Below are 25,909 nucleotides of genomic sequence, written 5' to 3'. Positions count from 1 at the left end.
ACCAAAAATGCTGCTAAATGTTCTGTGTATAAAAGTTAAAATAAAAACAGCAGTTTTGCATAAGTGTGATGTTGTAGGTTCTGTATTTATTCCTTTAGAATATTTGTTTCACAGTCTGAGCGTTGTTATTTAGGTAGCTAGTTTAACCATGGCGCATTGAGACGTGTATTATTACTGCTTAGTTGTTTGATAAGAGAAATGACGGTATTGGATTGGATACTCAAGTTGCAGTATCGGTATCAGACAAAAAAAAAGTGGTATTGAGCCAGCCCTACCATATACCAGGACATATGTTGCCTTTTGAATTTTTTGCCAGTAACAGTCTGGATAGTCCTTTACATTTATCACAAAACAAGAATGGATATTTCCACAGACAGTGGACAGTGAGTTTTTTTAGAAAGTTATTTGCAAACGTGTATAAAGTACTGTTCTTTATTTAAATTAATTTACGATTGTGTAATACATTTGATCACAAAGCGGTAAAAAAAACAAACACTTTTTTGAGTGTGTTGCAGACGTCAAATTCTATATTTTTAAAAACACAATCAAGTTGGCCATTTTCATGTCGTTTCAAGTCATTTTGTGTACTTTTGTCAGTTTATTGAACGTTCCAGAGAATTAACACGTCATAAATGTTTGTTTTCAGAAAAATTGTTTTGTTTTACAAAATGTACCAACTTTCCTTGTTGAAATAAAAATAGTATAATAAGCAAAAAGCTCCCACCACATTTCTAATGCAGTAAAAAACATGTAATTCACAGTTGTTGTTCCACTGGTCCTGGCTGTCCCTCGCAAGTACTATCTGATCCTGCCGGGGAAAACATGGAGTGATGCACAGACTTATTGCCGAGCCACACACTCAGACCTGGCTACCATCGAAACCAGTGATGAAATGATCAAACTTCAAAATGTAGCACAGACCCAATCTTTTGCCTGTATTATAATAACAAATACAGCTGGCGCTGGTCCATAGGAAATGAAACACTTGGACCTGTGGCATTTTGGTGTACAGGGGAGCCTAACAACTGGGGAGGCTGGGAAAACTGCAGTATCACAAATACAGCATGTTGGATGGATTATGAGTGTACTGTTTCATTTCCATTTGTCTGCTTTAATGGTAAGAAACCTTACAATTCTATTTTTATTATTGATAAAGATGGCCTTAGAAATAACTATAAACTATAGAACCCTTTAGTGTTATAGTTATACTCAAAGGCATACGTACAATTGTAAAAACAAACAAAAAATGTCTTGAGATTTCAATGATTTCTGTTCCGTTTCTGTGACCTAATTTATTGTCTGTTTTACCACCGCTTTATCCTGGTTAGGGTCGCGGGGGGTCTAATTAATTGGGTGAAAAGTATGATATGCCCTGGACAGGTTGCTAGTCGATCACAGGGAGCACACACTTAAGGAAGTTTTTTAGTTTCTTTGGACTGTGGGAAGAATCCAGAGCTCCCGGAAGAAAACCCACACAGACAGAGGAATCACCTGGACTGAGCCGCTCAGGTGGCGCAGCGGTAAAAACACATGCTGGAACCAGAGCTGGGATCTCGAATACATCGTATCAAATCTAAGCTCTGCCTGCCGGCTAAGGATGAGCGGCCACATGAACAATGATTGGCCTGTTGTTCAGATATGGGCGGGATTAAGCCGGATAGGGTCTCTCTCCCATGACTGGTGCTGTGCTGGCACTTGGCAGTGCCACAACCTAGCAGGGCACTAAACTCCCTCTATGTCAGACGTTACCATCTGTGACATTTTCTGGCAGTAACGTCAAGTACTACTGTGCATATAGAGCTATATGTTGAAATGAATTACTGCACAAAGAAAAGAGGGCAGTTTGACTGCATACACGTCTAAGGAGGCTTCTTTGCTTGCTTTAGTGTTTGCCACTGACCACTTTTCGGGAAAAATTAATTAATATGAAGAATAAGTTGATTGTTTCAGCAGATTTTTTGCATTTATTGCTTATAAACTTTTATAATATCTGGAACCTACAATTAACCGTTATTTTTTTTAAGAAAAGAATACAGTTAATTTATATAAGATTAGTGTTAATATGTGGTGTTGTTTTTTTAACTCTTACAGACAGATTCACTGGTTCTGCTAGATACATTTACATCTCTACCTCTATGACATGGTTTGGTGCTCAGAAATACTGCAGAACATTTCACACCGATCTAGCCAGTGTGAGAGACGCAACAGAAGACTCAGTTGTCCGGGGAAAAATCAGTGGAGATACTTGGATTGGCCTATTCAGAGATTCCTGGAGGTGGTCAGATAAGACAAACTTCTCCAATGTTAACTGGATGCCTGGGCAACCTGATAATTATACCCAGACACAAAGCTGTGCTTCTGTACTTAATGGACAAGCATCTGATTATACATGCTCAGATATTAAGTCTTTCTTTTGTTACAGAAGTAAGTTACACCTGTATTTTTACTGCTACTTTTCATGTATTCATTTTAAATCAAAATTTGTTTAGTGTCCATGTGTTTACATGCATGTTTATTTCTCCATTCAGTAATCACAGGACAACAACAATTCATAAAGCTGAAGGTTCAGTCTAGTGAAGATGTGAATAATGATGTGATAAAGGAGGCTATTTTGGAGAAGGTGGGTCTCATCTTTCTTTATGTGACAATCATATAGTCAGCATTTTTAAACCTGTAACTTGTAATTTAATCTTGTATTATTACATTATACTAATTAAAGGGAAATTCTTTTCTGCAGATTAAGCAGAAGCTGATTGATCTTGGGCTGCAAGATATCAAGGTGAAATGGAGGGAGCAACCAGGTGGATTGGTGTTTCACAAGAAGATAGAATAGAAAATACGCATTTGACTTTTAAGTTAGCTCATTTACAGTTTGTATTAGTTACTTCTTTTGAATGGAGTGTGTTAGATTGTTTAATGTGATTTGTTAATTCTCCTAAATACACAACACAAGTGGAAAGAGGGGATTTCATATGTTTACACTGAGCAACTTTATTGTATTCTGTAAATATAAAAACATTTAGAAATTGATGCCTGCAATACACTTCAGAACGCTGGCACAGAAGCGTGTTTATCCCTGTGTTATATCACCTTTCCTATATGTCGCCTCACAGCAAGAAGGTCCTGGGTTCGATCCCCAGGTGGGCCGGTCCAGGTCCTTTTTGTGTGGAGTTTGCATGTTCTCCCCGTGTCTGTGTGGGTTTTCTTCCGGGTGCTCCGGTTTCCTCCCACAGTCCAAAGACAGTCCAATGCAGTCAGGTGAATTGGAGATACAAAATTGTCCATGACTGAGTTTGGCATTAAACTTGTGAACTGATGAGCCTTGTGTGGTGAGTAGCTACCGTTCCTGTCATAAATGTAACCAAAGTGTAAAACATGATGTTAAAATCCTAATAAACAAACAAACAACTTTCCTATAAATGAGACTCATTAATGGTTTGGGAACTGAGGACACTAGACACTAGTCCCAGAGTGTATTGCAGGCATCAATTTCTAAATATTTCTAGTTGATCAGTACAAAAATTGCAAATCTTACTAATGACAAATTCTGCATTTTTACTGCATTTTACACAATGTCCTTACTTTTTTTTCTAAAATGGGGTTTGTAATCAGTAGTTAGTCAGATTCTTTATCACTACCAGTTTACACGCTGTATTTTCTATGAAATGAACACCAAAGGGTGAATGGGAAGAAATTTTTCTATCACACTGTTCTGGAGTCTGTCTTGCCTCGGAATATCGTAGTCCAATCAGCGTCGAGTTGTGTTCCGTACAGTACCGCCCCTTTTGGGGTGATTTCAGTCAGACTGAAAATTGCCCTGGATTGCTCTCATAGACTCTCATGTTAAGGTTGTAGGCACTGCAATACATTCTGAATGGGTTCCGGGAGGGCTCACACTTACGTGCTTGCGTCACACGTAACCTGGTGTCGCGATGACTACTATTACCTCAGTTCGGAGCAACTCCATCTTGTAATCAGGATACATTAGAATCTAAAGAATTAGGGCCACCCAAGACCAAATTTAAAAATCAAGCAAGTATCTACAAAATATATAAGTTACAAGTAAATTACAAGTAAGTAATGTAATTTTTAAATTGTGAATTGTAATTGCACTTATTGTATCTCCCCAATTGTTTAATTGTACTTCTTTATTCATTGCACATCAGCCCCGATGCCAATCTTTATTCTGGATCTGCTGCACCTAAAATAAAATGCTACCTGATGAAGACTGAATTAAATTGTTAGTGTGAAGGCTTTAATTAATTTTATGATTAATGGTAAAGCTGGTCTCTCTCTCCATGTTCAAAGTTATTTGTGAGGGCAAACTGACAGATGACTTAAGATGTTAAATATTTAAGCTTTAATTTACCCATTGAACGGAGAGATTTGGCAGGAGCCGCCACTGGAAATGAAGTGTTACTGCAGTAAATTATATCAATGATATCATAATGTAAAGACAAGAGTTGGCTGTTTTTCTTTGCATAATAACTTTAAACTGCAGCGATTGCCTCCTGGGTTTTACAATCCTCCTGAGTGCTATGTGCCATCTAGTGACTGCTTTGGGTAACTAACAGTAAAGCTTAAAAAAAAAAAAACACTGAAATTTTTTATACGACACAATAAAAAATTATTGTCTACTACCAGGTGTCTACTTTTTATAATTAATTGTTACATTGTGACCTTTTACCTGTCTTTATTATTATTATTATTATTTACTAATGTTACGAATGTATCCTGAAATTTAGCTATCATTATTCATGTTTGTGACTTGTCAATATGCTTGACTGTAGCTGTTACAGTAATACAAGTGTGGATGGGTAAAGTATGGAATGATAAAAGTACTGTTAAGACTTGGGAGTGAGTGGCTTTGCAGCAATAAGTTAACCCTCGCATTCCACTGCTGGTGAGGTGATCCCAGTATGTCATAAGTAAGCATCTCTCTTGGCCTAACTGTCCATTCAGATCTAACTTAACTCACTGTTTTGGTGTCCATCCTTCTCTTCTATCACATAATCTAATGATCTGTCCTGTGACTCATCTTCTACAACATCCACAAAAGCTATACACTGTGCATGTGGTGCATTTTCTCCCTGCCACTGGGTGCCCATTTCTTTTCTGACAGATGGGTGGAATTTACAGGTCGTATCAATTGGCGTTAGCTCTGTCTGAGAATGTGTTACTGTTTGCTGATATTCTGCCTTCTCTGATCTCACCAACCTGTAGTAAGGAATTGGGTGGTGTCTGATCCCTGAATGTTAGCAGCTGTATGCTTTTCTTACACTGTACAGGAAGTGTTTCCTCCAGGGACAGTCGGTTTACTGGTAGCAGTTCCTGTGGCGTGCACACAAGTTTTTTTGGACCTTCCTCAAGCTGCACTTTGTGAACTAGTTCAGTTTCAACTCTCTTCACAATACGGTGCCTTATCTTCTTCCAGTAAGCCAGCAGCTTGCCAGGCCCACCTCTCTCTGACAATTTTTCGCCAACACTGTTACCTGGTTGCAGAACCACACCCCTGACAGCTCCATCATAATGCCTTTTGCCCTTAGCTGTGGATTTCTTACTGTTTTTTTTTTTGTTGCAATTTAATCCTTCCTGCCCGTTTTTGTGCATATGTCTACTGTATTGTGAACTCTTCTGGGGGGTAAGCAATGAGATCCACCATATAAAAGACAAATTGGGGACACTTCATGGGTTTTATGCCTTGTGCACTTGTAGGCATTCATGACGTGGGGAAGATAATCTTCCCACTGACCCTTTTTCCCTCTTTCAATGTATGAATGCAGAATTAGTGAAGCATGCAGTTCAGTCTCTCTACTGGGTTACTTTGTGGATGTTATGGTGTTGTTCTTAAGTGACCAGTGCCGACCAGCTGTTGAAGCAGAAATGGTGGAATATATTTTCTGCTGCTGTTTTCCCTGATTTATTTCTCATTGGATATGCTTGGGCAAAGTGTGTGAAGTGGTCCACTTGGACAAGGATGTATTCATAGCCATGACTTTGCTCTAGGTGGAGGTAGTTTATAAACACTTTTCATAAACCCTTATTAGATGCATCAGTGTGGAGTATGAAAGAGAGGTCAAAATTTGGGCCACTGGCTGCGCTACAACACTGTTCTGCTGTCCACCTGATAGGTGTTTTAGATGGCAGCTGTTATTTATCTCTGTTCCTCACGCTTTTCTGTTTTCTTGTTTTAATTCAGTTTTCATTTGTAAATGTAACCAGATGTCTGAAGCAATTCAAACAGTGTCCTAGCCAGCCAAGGAAAGTCTTGAATGTTGTACTGATAGTACCCCAGAACTTCCTGCGAGGACTTAACATCTCCAACTGTGCAAGGCGTATTGTTTTTTAGATCCTGTGGATCCGTCCTGAATCCCTCTCCAGACACCAGACAATCAAGGTAGCAAACCTTACTTTTGAACTACTTGCACTGTGTTGATCTCTGTTTAATGCTCCCTCATGCAGCTGAGGACTTGCCTGAGGTGGTTTACATGGTCCTCAAAGGATGCTGAGTAACACAACACATCATTGAGGTATGAAGCGCAACATTTATCTTTAATACCTTCCTCCATACATGGTTAAAATGCTGCTGGTATATTATTCATTCATACAGCCCTAATGGGGTACTAACAGCTGTAAGGTGTCTGGATTCTTCACTGACAAACCCTTGGTGGTATGCACTTTCTTGATCTAATATGGAGAACCACGTGTTGCCTCCAAAACTGTTAAGCAGCTCTTAAACTTGTGGCAAAGAATAGCAATTTGTGATGGTCTTACTATTGAGTCAACGAAAGTCTACACATAGCAGTAAACTCTGGTCCTTTTTACTAGGGTGACCATATTTTGGATGGCACATGGTTGACAAATGCATTAATATTGCAACTGTCATTGAACTGTTAATAAATAAACAGCTACTCTTATGATTGTCGTGGAAAAATGAAAACAAAGATTGCAGTTGACTGGATTGGAAGAATTTATTGGCACGATTGTGGGTTCTTACGGCAGCGTGTCTGAATAAGAACAAAGAACAGAGCTGTGCCCCTCCCTTTATACTACAGATTGGGTGTTGGACTTTGGAACCTCCATTCTGTTGTCCATGTTGTCCCAACTTTTTCTAATTTGGGGTTGTACTACACAGACGTAATTCACAAAACTGGTCAGTGACCAATCAGCATGGTTTCCCTTTGTAAATGTAAATAAGGGACACTGTACAAGGATTATGATTTAATTCACAGGCTGTAGAATTATTAACCTTTCAGCTAAAACATAGTAAGATCTGTTAGCAATCAGCAGCGTTACAGGATCATCTGAAAAGACTAAACTAATCCAAGATTGGATTTTGCCCATTATGTGAAAAGTAATAAGGGTAAATATTGGGTAAAATATATTTTATTGTTTAATTGGTGATATTAGTTGCACAGTGTGTTCAGTTGTGCTGTAACATGATGCTTGTGTTATGCAAATAAATGTTTTCACTTAAAAAAAAAAAAAAATCAACACTTCATGGATTTTGACCAAGGTTGTCCAACTGCGTCAACTCGGTATTCATTTGCATCTTTTGTTGACTACTGTAGCACGTAAAGGAGGAAAATTAGGATTCATGTTTTGCATAAGTATTTAGACAACATTACCAACCAGCTTAAATGGCCACATACTAAAAAAGCTTTTTAAAGGACAGTCGGATCTAACAGAGTTACATTTCAGGTATCATTTAATATTTTTTATTAGTTTAGTCATTTGTTAATTAAACATATTTTAGCCTTATACTGCAGGAAATGCAATGTGTATAATGTTATTTACACTGTTCTGAGTAATTCCCTATACACTGTTAGTTAATATTACCTTTATTATAAATATTACAATGTGTATTGAAATGCTCATTTAGTTACAGGCAGCGCTTGGCCAGACTACACTGGGCATACTATGCTTTTTGGATTTTATAACCTGTGTTGTGACTTATTCAGTTTTTTTAAAAAAAATGAATTTAGAGATAAAGCATATATTCACATTAGTTTTAGAAAAGTTTTAATGCAATAAAACAAACTGTGATCTGACAGAAATACAAACAAGTGATTTTAAATGTTTTGTTTGACCATCTTAATTGTATTTTGTAAATATAAACATATTTGGAAATGAATGTCTGTAACACACTCAAAAATGCTGAGACAGACAAAAAATCTTAAAACATTCTCTTGCCAGCACAGGTCTTGGCTCACCACTTTGTGCCTAACTATGTAAAAAATATGTTGATTGAGTTGATTAGTTAAAAAAGACCATTTTTAAATTCAAGATAAAAAGCAGTCTTAAAAAACTGTTTAACATGCATGAGCCTCAATCAAGCCCACAGATGGTGTTACGTGAGAAACCATCATGCTACAGTGAAAAATGTACACACATGGGCTCAGACGTGCTTTGGAAACCCACTGTCCCTTTTGCATCTAGATTTTGCAAATGAAAATGTTATGTAAAGCCAAAAGCCTACAATAGATTGGAATGAAAAGAAAAAAAATAAGATGATGTCGACATTATGTAAATAGGAGGCATTCATTTCTCTGTACTCACCTAAGGCAGCTTAGTCTGTTTACTTTTTTTGTTTTTAAATAATTTGATCACCTAAATGCAAAGATCCGATATTGTTAATTAGGTTTATACATTTATATTTTATAAATTTGACTAAATCCAAAATGCAACATTACAAAACAAAAGTAAATAAATAAATATATAAAAAATAATAAAAAAAATAATAATAATAATTTAGAAAATATGATTTTTAAAAGCATTGTATGGCATACATAAAGTCAAAAGTTGAGTAAAAAATTAACCCATTCTACACATAAAACAAACTTTTGTTTGGTATTGTGTTTAATTTTAGTGCACAATTACTATTCAATAAGTAAAAGTAAACATTTTAATATCAAAATCAAATCAAGGTTTATTTGTCACATACAGAGTCATACACAGTACAACTGGCAGTGAAATGCTTTAGTGACTGCTCGGCCACATTAGCTATAAGTGACAACAGTTGTGAATATTGCACACAAATACAAATCTATATACATATACACTTATATATACAGATAGATAAAACCTGTATATACGCATATACAGTGTATCACAAAAGTGAGTACACCCCTCACATTTCTGCAAATATTTTATTATATCTTTTCATGGGACAACACTATAGACATGAAACTTGGATATAACTTAGAGTAGTCAGTGTACAACTTGTATAGCAGTGTAGATTTACTGTCTTCTGAAAATAACTCAACACACAGCCATTAATGTTTAAATGGCTGGCAACATAAGTGAGTACACCCCACAGTGAACATGTCCAAATTGTGCCCAAAGTGTCAATATTTTGTGTGACCACCATTATTATCCAGCACTGCCTTAACCCTCCTGGGCATGGAATTCACCAGAGCTGCACTGGTTGCTACTGGAATCCTCTTCCACTCCTCCATGATGACATCACGGAGCTGGTGGATGTTAGACACCTTGAACTCCTCCACCTTCCACTCGAGGATGCGCCACAGGTGCTCAATTGGGTTTAGTCTATCACCTTTACCTTCAGCTTCCTCAGCAAGGCAGTTGTCATCTTGGAGGTTGTGTTTGGGGTCGTTATCCTGTTGGAAAACTGCCATGAGGCCCAGTTTTCGAAGGGAGGTGATCATGCTCTGTTTCAGAATGTCACAGTACATGTTGGAATTCATGTTTCCCTCAATGAACCGCAGCTCCCCAGTGCCAGCAACACTCAAGCAGCCCAAGACCATGATGCTACCACCACCATGCTTGACTGTAGGCAAGATACAGTTTTCTTGGTACTTTTCACCAGGGCGCCGCCACACATGCTGGACACCATCTGAGCCAAACAAGTTTATCTTGGTCTCGTCAGACCACAGGGCATTCCAGTAATCCATGTTCTTGGACTGCTTGTTTTCAGCAAACTGTTTGCTGGCTTTCTTGTGCGTCAGCTTCCTTCTGGGATGACGACCATGCAGACTGAGTTGATGCAGTGTGCGGCGTATGGTCTGAGCACTGACAGGCTGACCTCCCACGTCTTCAACCTCTGCAGCAATGCTGGCAGCACTCATGTGTCTATTTTTTAAAGCCAACCCCTGGATATGACGCCGAACACGTGGAATCAACCTCTTTGGTCGACCCTGGCGAAGCCTGTTCCGAGTGGAACCTGTCCTGGAAAACCGCTGTATGACATTGGCCACCATGCTGTAGCTCAGTTTCAGGGTGTTAGCAATCTTCTTATAGCCCAGGCCATCTTTGTGGAGAGCAACAATTCTATTTCTCACATCCTCAGAGAGTTCTTTGCCATGAGGTGCCATGTGGAATATCCAGTGGCCAGTATGAGAGAATTGTACCCAAAACACCAAATTTAACAGCCCTGCTCCCCATTTACACCTGGGACCTTGACACATGACACCAGGGAGGGACAACGACACATTTGGGCACAATTTGGGCATGTTCACTGTGGGGTGTACTCACTTATGTTGCCAGCTATTTAGACATTAATGGCTGTGTGTTGAGTTATTTTCAGAAGACAGTAAATCTACACTGCTATACAAGCTGTACACTGACTACTCTAAGTTATATCCAAGTTTCATGTCTATAGTGTTGTCCCATGAAAAGATATAATGAAATATTTGCAGAAATGTGAGGGGTGTACTCACTTTTGTGATACACTGTACATATATACACACATACATATCTATATATACTCATATATATATATATATATATATATATATATATATATATATATATATATATATATATATATATATATATATATACAGTGTATCACAAAAGTGAGTACACCCCTCACATTTCTGCAGATATTTAAGTATATCTTTTCATGGGACAACACTGACAAAATGACACTTTGACACAATGAAAAGTAGTCTGTGTGCAGCTTATATAACAGTGTAAATTTATTCCTCCCTCAAAATAACTCAATATACAGCCATTAATGTCTAAACCACCGGCAACAAAAGTGAGTACACCCCTTAGTGAAAGTTCCTGAAGTGTCAATATTTTGTGTGGCCACCATTATTTCCCAGAACTGCCTTAACTCTCCTGGGCATGGAGTGTACCAGAGCTTCACAGGTTGCCACTGGAATGCTTTTCCACTCCTCCATGACGACATCACGGAGCTGGCGGATATTCGAGACTTTGCGCTCCTCCACCTTCCGCTTGAGGATGCCCCAAAGATGTTCTATTGGGTTTAGGTCTGGAGACATGCTTGGCCAGTCCATCACCTTTACCCTCAGCCTCTTCAATAAAGCAGTGGTCGTCTTAGAGGTGTGTTTGGGGTCATTATCATGCTGGAACACTGCCCTGCGACCCAGTTTCCGGAGGGAGGGGATCATGCTCTGCTTCAGTATTTCCCAGTACATATTGGAGTTCATGTGTCCCTCAATGAAATGTAACTCCCCAACACCTGCTGCACTCATGCAGCCCCAGACCATGGCATTCCCACCACCATGCTTGACTGTAGGCATGACACACTTATCTTTGTACTCCTCACCTGATTGCTGCCACACATGCTTGAGACCATCTGAACCAAACAAATTAATCTTGGTCTCATCAGACCATAGGACATGGTTCCAGTAATCCATGTCCTTTGTTGACATGTCTTCAGCAAACTGTTTGCGGGCTTTCTTGTGTAGAGACTTCAGAAGAGGCTTCCTTCTGGGGTGACAGCCATGCAGACCGATTTGATGTAGTGTGCGGCGTATGGTCTGAGCACTGACAGGCTGACCCCCCACCTTTTCAATCTCTGCAGCAATGCTGACAGCACTCCTGCGCCTATCTTTCAAAGACAGCAGTTGGCTGTGACGCTGAGCACGTGCACTCAGCTTCTTTGGACGACCAACGCGAGGTCTGTTCTGAGTGGACCCTGCTCTTTTAAAACGCTGGATGATCTTGGCCACTGTGCTGCAGCTCAGTTTCAGGGTGTTGGCAATCTTCTTGTAGCCTTGGCCATCTTCATGTAGCGCAACAATTCGTCTTTTAAGATCCTCAGAGAGTTCTTTGCCATGAGGTGCCATGTTGGAACTTTCAGTGACCAGTATGAGAGAGTGTGAGAGCTGTACTACTAATTTGAACACACCTGCTCCCTATGCACACTTGAGACCTAGTAACACTAACAAATCACATGACATTTTGGAGGGAAAATGACAAGCAGTGCTCAATTTGGACATTTAGGGGTGTAGTCTCTTAGGGGTGTACTCACTTTTGTTGCCGGTGGTTTAGACATTAATGGCTGTATATTGAGTTATTTTGAGGGAGGAATAAATTTACACTGTTATATAAGCTGCACACAGACTACTTTTCATTGTGTCAAAGTGTCATTTTGTCAGTGTTGTCCCATGAAAAGATATACTTAAATATCTGCAGAAATGTGAGGGGTGTACTCACTTTTGTGATACACTGTATATATATATGTACTCACTTTTTTCCTCATGGCAAAAGTGAGTACACCCCTCACATTTCTGCAAATATTTCATTATATCTTTTCATGGGACAACACTATAGACATGAAACTTGGATATAACTTAGAGTAGTCAGTGTACAGCTTGTATAGCAGTGTAGATTTACTGTCTTCTGAAAATAACTCAACACACAGCCATTAATGTCTAAATAGCTGGCAACATAAGTGAGTACACCCCACAGTGAACATGTCCAAATTGTGCCCAAATGTGTCGTTGTCCCTCCCTGGTGTCATGTGTCAAGGTCCCAGGTGTAAATGGGGAGCAGGGCTGTTAAATTTGGTGTTTTGGGTACAATTCTCTCATACTGGCCACTGGATATTCAACATGGCACCTCATGGCAAAGAACTCTCTGAGGATGTGAGAAATAGAATTGTTGCTCTCCACAAAGATGGCCTGGGCTATAAGAAGATTGCTAACACCCTGAAACTGAGCTACAGCATGGTGGCCAAGGTCATACAGCGGTTTTCCAGGACAGGTTCCACTCGGAACAGGCTTCGCCAGGGTCGACCAAAGAAGTTGAGTCCACGTGTTCGCCATCATATCCAGAGGTTGGCTTTAAAAAATAGACACATGAGTGCTGCCAGTATTGCTGCAGAGGTTGAAGACGTGGGAGGTCAGCCTGTCAGTGCTCAGACCATACGCCGCACACTGCATCAACTCGGTCTGCATGGTCGTCATCCCAGAAGGAAGCTGACGCACAAGAAAGCCCGCAAACAGTTTGCTGAAGACAAGCAGTCCAAGAACATGGATTACTGGAATGCCCTGTGGTCTGACGAGACCAAGATAAACTTGTTTGGCTCAGATGGTGTCCAGCATGTGTGGCGGCGCCCTGGTGAGAAGTACCAAGACAACTGTATCTTGCCTACAGTCAAGCATGGTGGTGGTAGCATCATGGTCTTGGGCTGCATGAGTGTTGCTGGCACTGGGGAGCTGCAGTTCATTGAGGGAAACATGAATTCCAACATGTACTGTGACATTCTGAAACAGAGCATGATCCCCTCCCTTCGAAAACTGGGCCTCATGGCAGTTTTCCAACAGGATAACGACCCCAAACACAACCTCCAAGATGACAACTGCCTTGCTGAGGAAGCTGAAGGTAAAGGTGATGGACTAAACCCAATTGAGCACCTGTGGCGCATCCTCAAGTGGAAGGTGGAGGAGTTCAAGGTGTCTAACATCCACCAGCTCCGTGATGTCATCATGGAGGAGTGGAAGAGGATTCCAGTAGCAACCTGTGCAGCTCTGGTGAATTCCATGCCCAGGAGGGTTAAGGCAGTGCTGGATAATAATGGTGGTCACACAAAATATTGACACTTTGGGCACAATTTGGACATGTTCACTGTGGGGTGTACTCACTTATGTTGCCAGCCATTTAGACATTAATGGCTGTGTGTTGAGTTATTTTCAGAAGACAGTAAATCTACACTGCTATACAAGTTGTACACTGACTACTCTAAGTTATATCCAAGTTTCATTTCTATAGTGTTGTCCCATGAAAAGATATAATAAAATATTTGCAGAAATGTGAGGGGTGTACTCACTTTTGTGATACACTGTATATATATATATATATATATATATATATATATATATATATATATATATATATATATATATATATATATATATATATATATATATATATATATATATACTGTATATGTATATTGTGTAAATTTACTCCTAATTGCTATACCTTATTATAAATCTTGCACATGGTGCATTTTATAAGTGTTATCTTCAGTAAATAAATAGTAAGTTATAACAAGGAAACTTACATTCATGGTAGAGAATGTGTTAACATATTTTCCATTAAGAAAAATTAACAAATCATGGGTTTTGACCAGAGTTGTCCAGTCTTACATAAGTAGGTGATCTGTCTAAAGCCGCTGCCTAATTTGCCTATACCTACTGTATACCTACAGCTAAAGTTACAGTCTGCAGTCTACATCAAGTACACATAAACAGTAATACAGTGGAATACAATATATTTAAATATCCAGGTACCTTAAGTGTATAACCTTGCTCAGTGTGATGAGTTCAGCATTACAGGTGATAAAGTGTAGATCAGTTGGGTAAAATGCCAAGTATATCCATTTCTAAATAATGTCCATAAAATAATGTTTGCCCAAAATTAAAGATCCACTCTGGCACACTTTATTTTTAGCCATTTTACCCAACAAGACTACATACATAGTGCAGAAATGTATTTATGCTTTACAGTTTTTTTTCCCTTAATTAATGCAAATATTTCAAAACATTCAGAAATTAATCTACAAACTGTTGTCAGGTGCATCCTCTTTGCTTAATTATTTTTGAGGCATGTCTTGTTTTTAAATCTCAGTTAATCTCACCTATTGCATTTTTTCCAACTGGGCATACTGTGGAAAGGCACACACCTTGGTCTGTAAAGGCCCACTGTTTATGTTGCACTGTCAGCACCAGGTCTCAAGAAAAATGAATTAAACTGACTGTATAGCTTTTATTTAATATAAAAAAATTAAAAATACTGTATGTGCATATATACATCTAAGAGAGGTTTACACATTCATTTTTCTTTTATTTTAAGTGAGTTCTTTAGCAATCTATCAGAGATGGAGCTGCATCTCTTCATATTCCTGTTTTTTACAGGTAAAAAAAAATAAGAATGTATTTTTAATAATATTGTATAAATGTATAAAAAGTTCTAATCACTAACACTGCAATAACACTTTGTATTCCACAGGATTTGCCCCACTGGTCCAGTCTGTCCCTCGTTCGTACTATCTGTTCCAGGAAGGAAAAACATGGAGTGATGCACAAACTTATTGCCGAGCCACACACACAGACCTGGCTACCATCCAAACAAGTGAAGAAATGATCAAACTTCAGAATGTAGCACAGACCCAATCTTTTACTTCTGATGCTTGGATTGGCCTGTACAATGATTTAAACGAATGGCAGTGGTCGTTTGCAAATGAACCAGTTGGAACTGTGACAAATTGGTGTACCTACAGTATGGGGAGTTATATGTGTGCTTTGGTAACCCCAACGTGTTGGGAAATTCATCTGTGTAGTTGTACACATCCAGTTATGTGTTTTGATGGTAAGGCAATAATTTAAATGATTTATAATGATTATCCTTCTCTTTTAGAAAACAGTACAGTTGAATTATATTGCACTTAGAAGTGTTCTGTATTTTTAACAGACAGATTCACTGGTTCTGCTAGATACATTTACATCTCTACCTATATGACTTGGTTTGATGCTCAGAATTACTGCAGAACATTTCACACCGATCTGGCCAGTGCAAGAGACGCAACAGAAAACTCGGTTATCCAGGGAAAACTCACTCAAGCTGCTTGGTTTGGCTTATTCAGTGGATCCTGGAAGTGGGCAGACCAGACAATCTTCACCAGTATTAAGTGGATGCCTGGACAACCTGATAATTATAACCTAGGAAATGAAAACTGTGCTTCTGTACTTAATGGCCAGGCTTCTAATGAGCAATGCTCACTTGTTAAGTCTTTTTTTTGTTACGGAAGTGAGTTAAACTTTTTTACATCATTTAGAAATAATTTTTAAATATATTTTAGCACACTAACATTTTTGTGCATATTCATTTCTGCATGCAGTAACCACAGGACAACTACAAATCATAAAGCTTAAGGTTCAGTCCAGCGAAGATGTGAATAATTATGCAATAATGGCGGCACTCTTGGAGAAGGTGAGTCTTATCCTCATTTGTACAATAATGCAATGTCTTAATAAAATGTAACAAATCATAAACTTAGCACTCAAAGCAATTTGTACTTGTAAGAATTTACTAACTCAGACCATGCACTATTATATTTACTCATCAAAGTGAAACTCTTTTCTGCAGATCAAGCAGAAGTTGATTGAGCTTGGCCTGCAAAGTAACATTAAGCTGAAATGGAGGAAGCAACCAGGTGGATTGATGTTTCACAAAAAGATAGATTAGACTTTTATGTTAGCTATCTTATAAACTGCATTAGATACTTCTTTTGAATGTTGATTATGATAACCCTTTACTGTAAGGTGTTACCATGCAGCACTGCATTTCTTTTTACATTCTGCCTGATCATAATATAAAAGCATCTTTTTATCTGTTTCATTAAGAGCTACAGATGTCACATAAATTGTTTTAATGTGCTCACATAACTAATTGTTAACATTTGGATATTTTTTTCCTCCACACACAGTCATATGAGGCCTAGCTGAGGTTTCAGGGTGCTCAGAATGTGTGTATAATTCTGTAATATAAATTAACTGGATTTGTGGTGTCAGATTTTTCCTTAAAAAAGTTTCACTGAAGCCACTTTGTAACTTTTTTATAAGGTTTACTACACTGATCAGCCATAACATTAAAACCACCTCCTTGCTTCTACACTCAATGTCCACTTACCATATTGAAGCATTTTGTAGTTCTACAATTACTGACTGTAGTCCATCTGTTTCTCTACATACTTTTTTAGCCTGCATTCACCCTGTTCTTCAATGGTCAGGACGCCCACAGGACCACCACAGAGCAGGTATTTTTTAGGTGGTGGATCATTCTCAGCACTGCAGTGACACTGACATGGTGGTGGTGTGTTAGTGTGTGTTATGCTGGTATGAGTGGATCAGGCGCAGCAGCGCTGCGGGAGTTTTTAAATACCCTGTCCACTCTATTAGACACTGCTACCTAGTTGGTCCACCTTGTAGATGTAAAGTCAGAGACGATCGCTCATCTATTGCTGCTGTTTGAGTTGGTCATCTTCTAGACCTTCATCAGTGGTCACAGGACGCTGCCAACGGGGCGCTGTTAGCTGGATGTTTTTGGTTGGTGCTCTATTCTCAGTCCAGCAGTGACAGTGAGGTGTTTAAAAACTCCATCAGCATTGCTGTCTTACCCACTCATACCAGCACAACACACACTAACACACCACCACCATGTCAGTGTCACTGCAGTGCTGAGAATGATCCACCACCTAAATAATACCTGCTCTGTGGTGGTCCTGGGAGAGTCCTGACCATTGAAGTACAGGGTGAATGGGGGTTAACAAAGCATGTAGGGAAACAGATGGACTACAGTCAGTAATTGTAGAACTACTAAGTGCTTCTATATGGTAAGTGGCTGGTTATGGCTGATCAGTGTATGTTGCAACAACATGCAGCAAATTGTAAAATGCTTAAAATTTTCTAAGTATGATTGTTTAACTATTTTTTACCCAACAAAATTCTCCCACTTTTTTTTAAAGAAAGAAGGATGTGGATATTTGAATTGCAGTAAATGTTGACTCATCAAACAATTTTACTTTTATATTATATTGTAAGGGCTAACACCAATTTAATATTACAACAATGTAATAGTCATTTATATAGAAAAAAATCCCTAAATTATGAATAATAAATATAATCTAATTATGAATAATTAGAATTAGCATTAATAGTTTACTCGTGTTAGACTCGTGTCTAAGATACAACAGGTTATAATTTACTAAAGAATAATAATAAACTTGCCTTTGCCATAGCCACCACTTGGGGTTTTAGCTTTTAAGTTAGGGAATTATTTTTTACTTTAATTTAGCATTTTACATTTACATTTTCTGCATTTAGCAGATGCCTTTATCCAAAGCGACTTACATTACAGTGACAGTATACAGTCTAAGCGTTTTAGGGTTAAGTGCCTTGCTCAGGGGCCCAACAGCAGCAACCTGGCAGTGGTGGGGCTTGAACCAGCAACCTTCCAATCTGTAGTCAAGTACCCTAACCACTGAGTTACCACTGCCCTTGATTTAATTAAATGTTTATTCTATTATTTTTCCAAATTTCTTCACTTTTATTATATTTTCTGCATTATATTGGTATTGCTGCTATTTTGTCAATTCTTCAGTTGTACAGTAGTCTGTCGTCTCACTTTCTTTTCTGTTTTTAAAACAGAACAAAAATAACATTCAAATCCATAAACCGTCATTTCTTCTTTTTTTAGTTTTTCAGCACAATAGCATAACATGCATCTCCAACATTATGTTCCATCAAGTTCAGAGGAACTTGGATTTTTTCCTTCCAGCCAAGGTATAAATCAATCAGAAACAAGGATTTCCCATGGTCATAATGATGACAAAAAAATTCCAACTTAGTCAGTGAAACCATCTTAAATATATTATATAATTATTGTTTAATTATGTAACCAATTTTAGCTTGACTTATTTTGTGTAATCGTATCATTCACAATTTGTATTTTCTTGGTAAATGTAGTTTCCGAAAAATAATATTTTGTTTAGGCTAAAGGTTCAATTATTTTTCAACTTTGGCATTTTCATTATAATTAAGTTACTTATAACTTGTGAAAAGTTGTTCTGTGATTTGTGTTGGTGACTGTATGCAGTAATGTAATTCCTGTTATAATTTTACAGATATGTCTGGGGTTTCTAATTGGATGCATGTAAGAAATATTATGCATCATTACTTACCACATTTCTTTCATTGTGTAAATGCTTAAACTATTAAACTCTTTTTATGATTTTTTTTTTCCTGAAATTGAATCAACAATTCCTATTTCTAGCAAATATAAATAGATTGTCATAATAAGTGTGTTTGAACATGTGCTTGGTTTGATTATCTGATATCTGATATCTGATATCTAATTCTCAATAAACACTTTTTTTTTTAAAAAGCAAACTACCAGTTGATATTCTGAAGCACATTATTTTGTAACTTGTAAATGAATGAGTGAGTGTGTGGTGTCTGTGATGGATTTTCACATTGTCACTGGGGTTCCTGGGATGTTGTCCAGCTCTACTGCCACCTCAACTGGGATAAAACAGTTACTGAAAGTGAATAAATGAATACATTGATTAATTAATATGTATTCCTGTATTTTACTGGTAAATTATTCATGAACAGTTCTTATCATTTCTGGACAGTTTTTTATTGTTAAATACATTAAGCCATTTCATTTTATTGATGGTCTGATGTATTTAAACATAGTTTACAAAGTACTCATTGACTTAAAATTTGAATGCTTTCATCATATACTGTACATTTCATGCTGTTTTTATGCTATGCTGGTGTCTTCCATTAGTTTACACTTTCTGCTCCTGGTTAAGGTGGGCTTCCTTTTAAGTATACTTTCTGTTTTAACTTGTGCTGGATATTAACTGTGTAGGTAACTAATGCTACTCTTAAGTTAGGCCTTTTGTTGTAGTAATTTGTGTGGTCAGGTACTGCTGATTAGTTGGTTTAAAGTTTCTGATCCCAAGGTGTCAATTGGGGGCAGGGCATAGCTTAATACAAATTGATTATCAGTAATATCTATCTATCTGTCTGTCTGTATATCTGTCACTGTCTACTTTTTTTATTGTCTATTATTTTGGGGTAAATACTTTACTTTTTAAAAGCAGTTTCCTTTTACTTCCAGTTTCTCTTTGACGAACAACTCTACTGCAGCTGTGTTTTATCTCACAGGCCTCACAGACATCATAGGAACTGTAATGCCAGTAACCTCATCTACCCCCAACTGTTACCACAATCTCAAACTGAGGTGGTAGGTGTGCTCTGGATCTATCAATCAGCTGTCCAAAAAGCTGACTTTATCTCAGCCTTAAAAAACATTAACCCTTTCATGCATGGTGGTCACTACAGTGGACAGCTATTTAAAAGTCATTATTTTCCATGTGTGTAGGTTTTACTGTTATTAATGCATGACAGCCTTTTAAGGGGACGCTACCAAACAACCCAGTATCATTACCCATGTGGCCAATAATTGCAAGTGCAACAAACCATATGGTAAAACAAAATAGCAGACGGAATGCTGGAAACTACTGGCCTCAGCTCAAGGAAGCAAAAATGCACACAGGTGCCAAGATGCTCTATGCCCACAATATACCAAGTACATTTGCTTGAAATGTCTTGTGCCTTTGTGCCCTGGCTGCTTTGCTAACGTATCGTAAATAGATTTTACATGCAAGCCAATTCATTTTTTTCTGTTTTCACAGGGCAGTAGACTGTTCAGGTTTTTTCATAGCAGGTCCAGTACATGTTAAAACATGAAAGCAAAAAAAAAAAAAAAAAGCTAAGCGTTTAGGGCAAAATTATCAACCTCTTGTGATATTGATTATATTTGCGCCTTAAATTCTGAGATTGAGTTGTAGACAGAGGTGCATTTTTTGTTTCTATTATGTTCCAAAGCTGAGATGTGATGTTTTTATGTGCAATAGACAACAGTCATTAACTGGGATGAATTGAAAATCCCAGATCTCAGTGATGGAAAGTTGTCTTGTCAGATGTATGCAAATGCAAGAATTACCAAAAAAAAAACAGGTCTGCCATCATTTAGAAGCTGCTGGAACATGGGTTACACCATCCACAGTCAAGTTAACTTTACATTGCTATTTCAAATCTTTAAATCCTGACCGCCAATCAATCCATTATTTCCCTTGCAGTTCAAACCACCACAAAGTGCTGCCACTGTATGGTCCTCAATGGTGCATTTCATGATTGACCTTATGCTTTGATCTGCAAGGTAAAGAATTCAGGTGTACATCATATGGCCAAAAGTATACACACATTATTATTAAGTTACTATAGATGTTTGTCCCACCCATTGTTACAGGTGTATAAAGTGTTTAATGTTTAAAATGAGTCATGGTGGGTCTGGTTTTTTCGGTATCACTGGACACAATGCAGGACAGGACACCTGGAAATTGCAAGTGGTCTATAACCTTAGCCCACCACCACTAAGGTTTAAATCTTAGTGGTACTTTCAGCCAGCTGGCGTCCACATGGACACGTTTGGCTATGCCTGAAAGGAGGGGATGTTCAAAGCACTGCAATAGATTGGTGTCCTGTCCAGGGTATTCCTGCTTTGTGCCCAGTGTTTCCAGGATATTGTGCAGATAGTTTGGGGAAAGTCCTTTCCTGTTCCAGCAGTCTGCACAAAACACTTATCTCATTGAACACTTTTGGGATGAATTACAATGTCAATTGTAATCCAGTTCTTGAACAATATCAATGCCTGACCCTATATATGTTTACTGACTAAATAGGCAGATTTTTCTTAGACAACTTTTTGTGTAAACTTTTTCTGTGTGAGTGTTTTGACTAATTTGACTAGTCTTGCATTGCACGTGTAGTAGTAAAACAAGGATTGGCATTTTGCATAAGTTCTGAAAGATGTTAACAACCAGCTCCATTGTCAAATACAGGGAAACGCTCTGGATTTACAGCAGGATCTAACAGAGCCACAGAGTTTTTCAGAAATCACTGCCGAGATATCTACTTTCATTCTTCTACTTGTGAGTGTGTTTCGAGCATTTTATCAGTGATGATGAAGCATCTGTTAGCACTTCTGTTTTTTACAGGTAAGAGGAAACATTTAATTGTATAATTCTCTAAAATGCATTACAATCAGGAATGTTTATTTAACTAACACTTGGATTTGATGCATGCCTCCACTCCACACACATATATATAGTATATACTGTATATATACAGGGTTTGGACAATGAAACTGAAACACCTGGTTTTAGACCACAATAATTTATTAGTATGGTGTAGGGCCTCCTTTTGCGGCCAATACAGCGTCAATTCGTCTTGGAAATGACATATACAAGTCCTGCACAGTGGTCAGAGGGATTTTAAGCCATTCTTCTTGCAGGATAGTGGCCAGGTCACTACGTGATGCTGGTGGAGGAAAACGTTTCCTGACTCGCTTCTCCAAAACACCCCAAAGTGGCTCAATAATATTTAGATCTGGTGACTGTGCAGGCCATGGGAGATGTTCAACTTCACTTTCATGTTCATCAAACCAATCTTTCACCAGTCTTGCTGTGTGTATTGGTGCATTGTAATCCTGATACACGGCACCGCCTTCAGGATACAATGTTTGAACCATTGGATGCACATGGTCCTCCAGAATGGTTCGGTAGTCCTTGGCAGTGACGAGCCCATCTAGCACAAGTATTGGGCCAAGGGAATGCCATGATATGGCAGCCCAAACCATCACTGATCCACCCCCATGATTCACTCTGGGCATGCAACAGTCTGGGTGGTACACTTCTTTGGGGCTTCTCCACACCGTAACTCTCCCGGATGTGGGGAAAACAGTAAAGGTGGACTCATCAGAGAACAATACATGTTTCACATTGTCCACAGCCCAAGATTTGCGCTCCTTGCACCATTGAAACCGACGTTTGGCATCGGCACGAGTGACCAAAGGTTTGGCTATAGCAGCCCGGCCGTGTATATTGACCCTGTGGAGCTCCCGACGGACAGTTCTGGTGGAAACAGGAGAGTCGAGGTGCACATTTAATTCTGCCGTGATTTGGGCAGCCGGGGTTTTATGTTTTTTGGATACAATCCGGGTTAGCACCCGAACATCCCTTTCAGACAGCTTCCTCTTGCGTCCACAGTTAATCCTGTTGGATGTGGTTTGTCCTTCTTGGTGGTATGCTGACATTACCCTGGATACCGTGGCTCTTGATACATCACAAAGACTTGCTGTCTTGGTCACAGATGCGCCAGCAAGACGTGCACCAACAATTTGTCCTCTTTTGAACTCTGGTATGTCACCCATAATGTTGTGTGCATTGCAATATTTTGAGCAAAACTGTGCTCTTACCCTGCTAATTGAACCTTCACACACTGCTCTTACTGGTGCAATGTGCAATTAATGAAGATTGGCCACCAGACTGGTCCAATTTAGCCATGAAACCTCCCACACTAAAATGACAGGTGTTTCAGTTTCATTGTCCAACCCCTGTATATATACAGGTCCTTCTCAAAAAATTAGCATATTGTGATAAAGTTCATTATTTTCCATAATGTAATGATAAAAATTAAACTTTCATATATTTTAGATTCATTGCACACCAACTGAAATATTTCAGGTCTTTTATTGTTTTAATACTGATGATTTTGGCATACAGCTCATGAAAACCCAAAATTCTCAAAAAATTAGCATATCATGAAAAGGTTCTCTAAACGAGCTATTAACCTAATCATCTGAATCAGTGTAATGAGTGTAAACTCTAAACACCTGCAAAAGATTCCTGAGACTTTTAAAAACTCCCAGCCTGGTTCATTACTCAAAACCGCAATCATGGGTAAGACTGCCGACCTGACCTGGCCATCATTGACACCCTCAAGCAAGAGGGTAAGACACAGAAAGAAATTTCTGAACGAATAGGCTGTTCCCAGAGTGCTGTATCAAGGCACCTCAGTGGGAAGTCTGTGGGAAGGAAAAAGTGTGGCAGAAAACGCTGCACAACGAGAAGAGGTGACCGGACCCTGAGGAAGATTGTGGAGAAGGGCCGATTCCAGACCTTGGGGGACCTGCGGAAGCAGTGGACTGAGTCTGGAGTAGAAACATCCAGAGCCACCGTGCACAGGCGTGTGCAGGAAATGGGCTACAGGTGCCGCATTCCCCAGGTCAAGCCACTTTTGAACCAGAAACAGCAGCAGAAGCGCCTGACCTGGGCTACAGAGAAGCAGCACTGGACTGTTGCTCAGTGGTCCAAAGTACTGTTTTCGGAAATCAAGGTGCCAGAGTCTGGAGGAAGACTGGGGAGAAGGAAATGCCAAAATGCCTGAAGTCCAGTGTCAAGTACCCACAGTCAGTGATGGTCTGGGGTGCCATGTCAGCTGCTGGTGTTGGTCCACTGTGTTTTATCAAGGGCAGGGTCAATGCAGCTAGCTATCAGGAGATTTTGGAGCACTTCATGCTTCCATCTGCTGAAAAGCTTTATGGAGATGAAGATTTCATTTTTCAGCACGACCTGGCACCTGCTCACAGTGCCAAAACCACTGGTGAATGGTTTACTGACCATGGTATTACTGTGCTCAATTGGCCTGCCAACTCTCCTGACCTGAACCCCATAGAGAATCTGTGGGATATTGTGAAGAGAAAGTTGAGAGACACAAGACCCAACACTCTGGATGAGCTTAAGGCCGCTATTGAAGCATCCTGGGCCTCCATAACACCTCAGCAGTGCCACAGGCTGATTGCCTCCATGCCACGCCGCATTGAAGCAGTCATTTCTGCAAAAGGATTCCCGACCAAGTATCGAGAGCATAACTGAACATAATTATTTGAAGGTTGACTTTTTTTGTATTAAAAACACTTTTCTTTTATTGGTCGGATGAAATATGCTAATTTTTTTAGATTTTTGGAATTTGAGGAATTTTGGGTTTTCATGAGCTGTATGCCAAAATCATCAGTATTAAAACAATAAAAGACCTGAAATATTTCAGTTGGTGTGCAATGAATCTAAAATATATGAAAGTTTAATTTTTATCATTACATTATGGAAAATAATGAACTTTATCACAATATGCTAATTTTTTGAGAAGGACCTGTATATATACAAAAAACTCCCACCACATTTGTAACACAGCAAAAAACATGTAATCCACAGTTGTTGTTCCACTGGTCCTGGCTGTCCCTCGCAAGTACTATCTGATCCTGCCGGGGAAAACATGGAATGAGGCACAGACTTATTGCCGAGCCACACACTCAGACCTGGCTACCATCGAAACCAGTGATGAAATGATCAAACTTCAAAATGTAGCACAGACCCAATCTTTTGCTTCTGATGCTTGGATTGGCCTGTATTATTATCACGATTACAGCTGGTGCTGGTCCATAGGAAATGAAACACTGGGACCTGTGACATTTTGGTGTACAGGGGAGCCTAACAACTGGGAGGCTGGGAAAACTGTAGTATGACAAATACAGCATGTTGGGTGGATTATGAGTGTACTGTTTCATTGCCATTTGTCTGCTTCAATAGTAAGAAACTGTACAATTTACAATTATAATTTTTTAATCATTTTAATAATTTTTTTGTTTTTAATTGGTAAGAGTGGTCTTAGAAATAACTATAAACTATAGAACTTTTATAGTTTTATAGTTATACTCAAAGATATACGTACAATTGTAAAAACAAATTGCATACGTCTAAGGAAAAATTATGTAATATGAAGAAAAAGTTATTTCAGCAGGATTTTTACATTTATTGCTTATAAGCTTTCATAATATCTGGAACCTACAATTTTTATTTTAGAAAAGAATACAGTTAAATTATATAAGATTTGTGTTAAAAATGTGTTCTTTCAACTCTTACAGACAGATTCACTGGTTCTGCTAGATACATTTACATCTCTACCTCTATGACATGGTTTGGTGCTCAGAAATACTGCAGAACATTTCACACCGATCTAGCCAGTGTGAGAGACGCAACAGAAGACTCAGTTGTCCGGGGAAAAATCAGTGGAGATACTTGGATTGGCCTATTCAGAGATTCCTGGAGGTGGTCAGATAAGACAAACTTCTCCAATATTAACTGGATGCCTGGGCAACCTGATAATTATACCCAGACACAAAGCTGTGCTTCTGTACTTAATGGACAAGCTTCTGATTATAC

At 38.7% G+C, this 25,909-nt stretch overlaps 1 protein-coding gene across 4 annotated transcripts in view; it reads left to right on the top strand.

The window, feature by feature from the left end:
* apold1b (apolipoprotein L domain containing 1b) overlaps positions 1 to 24,955 on the top strand; it is a 76,073-nt gene extending 51,118 nt beyond the window's left edge. For 3 of the 4 annotated variants that reach the window (XM_063008164.1, XM_063008162.1, XM_063008161.1), the window contains 4 exons: positions 762 to 1,117; positions 2,092 to 2,424; positions 2,529 to 2,620; positions 2,738 to 4,640. The gene's annotated coding sequence lies outside the window, so the exon portion shown is untranslated. Of the gene's footprint in view, positions 1 to 761; positions 1,118 to 2,091; positions 2,425 to 2,528; positions 2,621 to 2,737; positions 4,641 to 24,901 lie in introns of those variants that run through there. The other variant, XM_063008163.1, reaches the window with a different exon arrangement.
* Positions 24,956 to 25,909: the final 954 nt, after the last annotated feature.

The sequence above is a fragment of the Trichomycterus rosablanca genome, chromosome 14 (assembly GCF_030014385.1).
Source record: "Trichomycterus rosablanca isolate fTriRos1 chromosome 14, fTriRos1.hap1, whole genome shotgun sequence".
NCBI classification, from domain to species: Eukaryota; Metazoa; Chordata; class Actinopteri; order Siluriformes; family Trichomycteridae; genus Trichomycterus; species Trichomycterus rosablanca.
This window is presented reverse-complemented; position numbering and strand designations above follow the sequence as displayed.